General features: G+C 37.4%; 1 non-coding gene across 1 annotated transcript; it reads left to right on the forward strand.

Moving 5' to 3' along the window:
• The first annotated feature begins 3,648 nt into the window (after positions 1-3,648).
• Positions 3,649-3,752, forward strand: LOC112096516. The gene has a single exon (XR_002904419.1). It is a non-coding gene; the product is annotated as a small nucleolar RNA R71 (small nucleolar RNA).
• The last annotated feature ends 1,472 nt before the right edge of the window (positions 3,753-5,224 follow it).

Below are 5,224 nucleotides of genomic sequence, written 5' to 3' on the forward strand. Positions count from 1 at the left end.
GCACAATACTTGAACAAATACGGGTCATCCCAAAAGAAATTCTTTATTTCCGCAAAGAATTTAGCCTTGTCTTGCTTGGTCCAATGCTCTGGAAGTTTACCTGTAACAAGATAATTAACTATATCAGCATACCAAGGTAATACTTCCACACTCATTAATTGTTCATCTGGAAATGACTCATTCAATGGTAATGGTTCTGTAATTGTGTCAAAGTGGAGACGAGAGAGATGGTCCGCCACAACATTTTCTGTCCCTTTCTTATCTTTGAATTCCAAGTCAAATTCCTGCAAAAGTAACACCCAACGAATTAGTCTAGCTTTTGCATCTTTCTTTGTGAGAAGATATTTAAGAGCAGCATGATCTGTGAACACAATTATTTTACAACCAATGAGATAAGATCGAAATTTTTCCAATGCAAACACTACTGCTAGCATTTCTTTTTCAGTAGTTGAATAGTTCAACTGTGCATCATTCAATGTCATACTAGCATAGTAAATAACATGAGGAATTCGATCAACTCTTTGTCCTAAAACTGCTCCTACTGCATAATCAGATGCATCACACATAAGCTCAAATGGTAAGCTCCAGTTTGGGGCCTGAATGATGGGTGATGATGTCAACAATTGCTTTAATTTTTCAAAAGCCATAAGACATGAATCATTAAAGATAAAAGGTACATCCTTAGCAAGTAAATTGCACAAGGGTCTAGAAACTTTGCTAAAATCTTTAATGAAACGTCTATAGAAACCAGCATGTCCAAGGAAAGATCTTACTTCTCTGACTGTTTTAGGTGGAGGAAGATTAGAAATGAGATCCACCTTGGCTTTGTCAACCTCAATACCTTTGCTCGAAATGATGTGACCGAGAACAATACCTTGTTTTACCATAAAATGACACTTCTCCCAATTTAAGACTAAGTTCTTCTCGATACATCTCTGCAGAACTAGCGTTAGATGATGTAAACATTGATCAAACGAGTCACCAAAGACAGAAAAATCATCCATAAAGACTTCAAGGAATCGTTCAACCATATCAGAAAAAATGCTCAACATGCATCGTTGGAATGTAGCAGGTGCATTACATAATCCAAATGGCATTCTCCTATATGCAAAAGTGCCAAAAGAGCAAGTGAAAGTAGTTTTCTCTTGATCTTTTGGTGCTATGGGAATTTGATTATATCCTGAGTAGCCATCTAGAAAGCAATAAAATTCATGGCCTGCTAATCTATCAAGCATTTGATCGATAAATGGTAAAGGAAAATGGTCTTTACGTGTGACAGAATTCAACTTTCTATAATCAATGCATACACGCCATCCTGTAGTTACTCTAGTTGGTATCAATTCATTATCAGCATTGGTAACTACTGTGACTCCTGACTTTTTGGGGACAACTTGTACAGGACTGACCCATGAACTATCAGAAATTGGGTAAATGATACATGCATCTAATAGCTTAAGGACTTCTGTTCTAACAACTTCTTTCATATTAGGATTTAACCGACGTTGCATTTCCCTAGTAGTTTTAGCATTTTCATCAAGGTGAATGTAATGCATGCAGTCTACTGGGTTTATACCTTTAATGTCTGCTATGGTCCATCCTAATGCTCCTTTGTGCTCTTTTAAAACATCCAACAACTTACCTTTTTGTTCGTCATTTAGGGATGATGAGATGATTACCGGTAGAGTGCTTTCTTCTCCCAAAAACGCATATTCCAATGTGTTGGGCAATTGTTTGAGCTCGAGTTTCGGTGGTGATTCTGATGATGGGATGAGTTTCTTTTCTGACGGTGCTAGTTGTTCTACTCTTGACTTCCATTTATTAGTGTCCATGGATGGTGCTGAGTCAAGTAGGGCGTTGACCTCTTCGACCGATCTGTCAATATCAAAATTCAAACCAAAGTGAGTTAAGCATGTCTGTAAAGGGTCATCACTAAGGTTTGAAATAAAAGTATTATCGACTATTGTTTCTATTAAATCCACATCAACAATTCCATCATCTGCACTGTGAGGTTGTTTGGCAATGTTGAAAATATTTAGCTCCATAGTCATGTTGTCGAAGGACAACTGCATATTTCCGGTCCTACATTGAATATGAGCATCTGCAGTTGCCAAGAAAGGTCGGCCTAGAATAATGGGGATGTGCTTCCTTGAGTCCTGTATTGGTTGAGTGTCAATTACAATGAAATCAACAGGAAAATAAAACTTGTCTACCTGGATAAGCACGTCCTCCACAATACCACGGGGTATTTTCGTGGACCGATCTGCAAGCTGTAACACCACTGGAGTTGGGTGTAATTCTCCCAGTCCAAGTTTCACGAATACAGAGTAAGGCAACAAATTTACACTAGCTCATAAATCCAACAAAGCATTCTCAATTGTGTGGTTCCCTATGCTACATGAGATAGTGGGGGAGCCTGGGTCTTTGCATTTTAAAGGAATTTTATGTTGGAGTATAGAACTAACGTTTTCTGTTAAAAATGCCTTCTTTTGAACATGCATACTTCTCTTTTTAGTACAAAGGTCTTTAAGAAACTTGGCATAAGATGGAACTTGTTTAATAGCATCAAGTAAAGGGATGTTGACACTTACCTGTTTGAAGATTTCGAGAATCTCACCTGTGGATTTTCCCTTTTTTCCTTTCGCTAACCTCTGAGGAAATGGAGCTTTGGGAACGTATTCTCGTGGGTTGGTTTCTTCTCTCTCCTCCGGTGGTGAGTCCTCAACATTCACAGGTACAATTTGATTTTCTTTTGTCACCGGCATCTCCATTTTGTTGTCGACTTCCTTTCCTTTTCGCAAGGTCATAACTGCTTTGACCTCTCCATGCTGCTGTGGTGAACTGGTACTTGCTTCATGTACTCCTTTAGGGTTAGGCACTGGTTGACTTGGAAACTTGCCTTTCTCAACAGTCATTGCCAAGGTCTGAACTGAAGAAGCAAGTTGTCCCACCATCTTCTCGAGGCTTGAAACTGATTGAGCTTGTGAGTTGAAGCCCGCTCTCAACTCATTTCGTAGTCCATCAATGGTGCGGTTCTGTTGCTCAATCGTGGAGTGAGTAAGATTCTTGAGATTCTGGAATGAATCCTCCCATGGTCTGGGTTGAGAGTAGTTCTGGTTCTGATTGAATGGTCTAAATGGGGGCTGAGAGGCTTGAGGATTTTGAGGAATTAGTTGCATTTGTGGAGCTGGAGCTGCTGGTCCATTCTGTTGGAATCCTTGAGACCATGAAAAATTGGGGTGGTCTCTCCATCCAGGGTTATATGTGTTGGAGTATGGGTTGTAATTAGATGGCTTTCTCATTACACCTATGGCATTGGCTTGATCTGGATATGAGTCAGGGTCATGTGATTCTGTTGATTTAGCAGTCGATAACGATGCTATTTGTCGAGCAAGACCTTCAACCATCTCCTTGACTTCTTTGATTCCCGAAGTTGACTCGCCAATGTGAACCTCATTCACTCCTTTAATCCTTCTAGTATTCCTGAGTGATCGACTCCGTTGTTGGGAATTGTCCGCTTGTCGCTGGAAAAACTCCCAAATTTCTGATGCACTTTTTGACATTAGCTCTCCTCCACTTGTTGCCATTAGCCATTCTTGCACATTCGGCAATAATCCCTCCAAAAAGTATTGGCATTGGTGCCATTTCTCGTACCCATGATGTGGACACTTCAAGAGTAGCCCATTGAATCGCTCCCATGTTTCGAAAAACTGCTCATCTTCTCTCTGCGTAAACTCTGAAATTTCCCTGCGAATAGAATTGGTTTTATGCACTGGAAAATATTTATTTAGAAATTTTGTAACCATTTGTTCCCATGATGCAATGCTATTAGCAGGCAAAGTATTTAACCATGAACGAGCTCTATCCTTTAAAGAAAATGGGAATAATCTAAGTTTAACATCATCGTCTGAAAAATTTTCATATTTAAAAGTTTGACAAATTGCATGAAAATCATTCAGATGATTATATGGGTCCTCATTTTCTAAGCCATAGAATGTGGGGAGACAATTTAGCACACTAGGTTTTAGTTCAAAACTCCTAGCAGCTACATTTGGGTATCTTATGCATGATGTGCTCAAATTAGCTAAGGGACTAAAATAGTCCTTAAATGGCCTCTCCTGTGGTGCTTGTAAATCCATTTTATTTTTAACGTGTTTGTGTGTGCGAAGTGTTTTTTCTAATTCAAGGTCTATAGGTTCAAGATTAGGTAATAATGACCTACGACCATGCATGCAAAATAAATAAAATAAAAATAAAGATGCAAACAAAACAAAAAATAAAGATGGGAACAAAACAAATAAAAAATAAAGATGAGAACAAAACAAATAAAAATAAAGAAGAGGGAGAAATTACGATACTAACCTTATTACGCTGTTACAACCTTTCTATAAAAATACACAAAAATAAATACGTGAAATAAATTAACTAAAAATTAAATTAATAAAATAAACAAAAAATTACAAAGAAAGAAAAAAAATAAATTGAAAAATAAATTACAAAATTTTAAAGAAGAGAAAAAGAAAAGAAATACTAACCTTTAATTTTAGATTCACTTTTTTTTTTTTTTTAAAATAAAAAATACAAGAAAAAAAATTAAATGGAATTATTCACAAAAATTAATTCTATGAATTAAAATTACTTACCTCCCCGGCAACGGCGCCAAAAACTTGTTGTGCAAATTTTAATGTACTCGCAAGCGCACGAATCTATTGTAGTATAGATCAATGGTGACGAGTGTCGATCCCACGAGGAGGTGGATTTTAATTGTGTATAGAATTTATTTTGCAAATGGTTGATTGGATCTGTGGTGGAAATTGATTTGGAATATTCTAAAATTGGAATTGCAATGGCGAGAATAAATTGTAGAGAAAATCGATTAAATTGACGTACTTGGGTATCTGGATCCGTATCAACATGCATCATGGGCTAAATAATCCGTATTAATGCCAATTAAATCATGAGGGGGGAATCCACACCTCATGAACCACGCTCTAATCAATATGGTGCTAAGGGCTTATCGTGCCAAATAATAATAACCTTATACTAGAGAGCCGGTGTAACCAAGGCGGTATCTAGACAAGATTATTATTATTTGTCGACGAGAAGTCAAAACATCCACAAAAACTAGAGGGGAAGAGAAAATAAATTTACCAAATTAAGCCCATGACACATGTTGAGACTTCACCTTCAACCCAAGCTTGAAAGAAAATTAGCCACTCATAATTGA

The sequence above is a fragment of the Citrus clementina genome, unplaced genomic scaffold (genome assembly GCF_000493195.1).
Source record: "Citrus clementina cultivar Clemenules unplaced genomic scaffold, Citrus_clementina_v1.0 scaffold_8, whole genome shotgun sequence".
Lineage (NCBI taxonomy): Eukaryota > Viridiplantae > Streptophyta > Magnoliopsida > Sapindales > Rutaceae > Citrus > Citrus x clementina.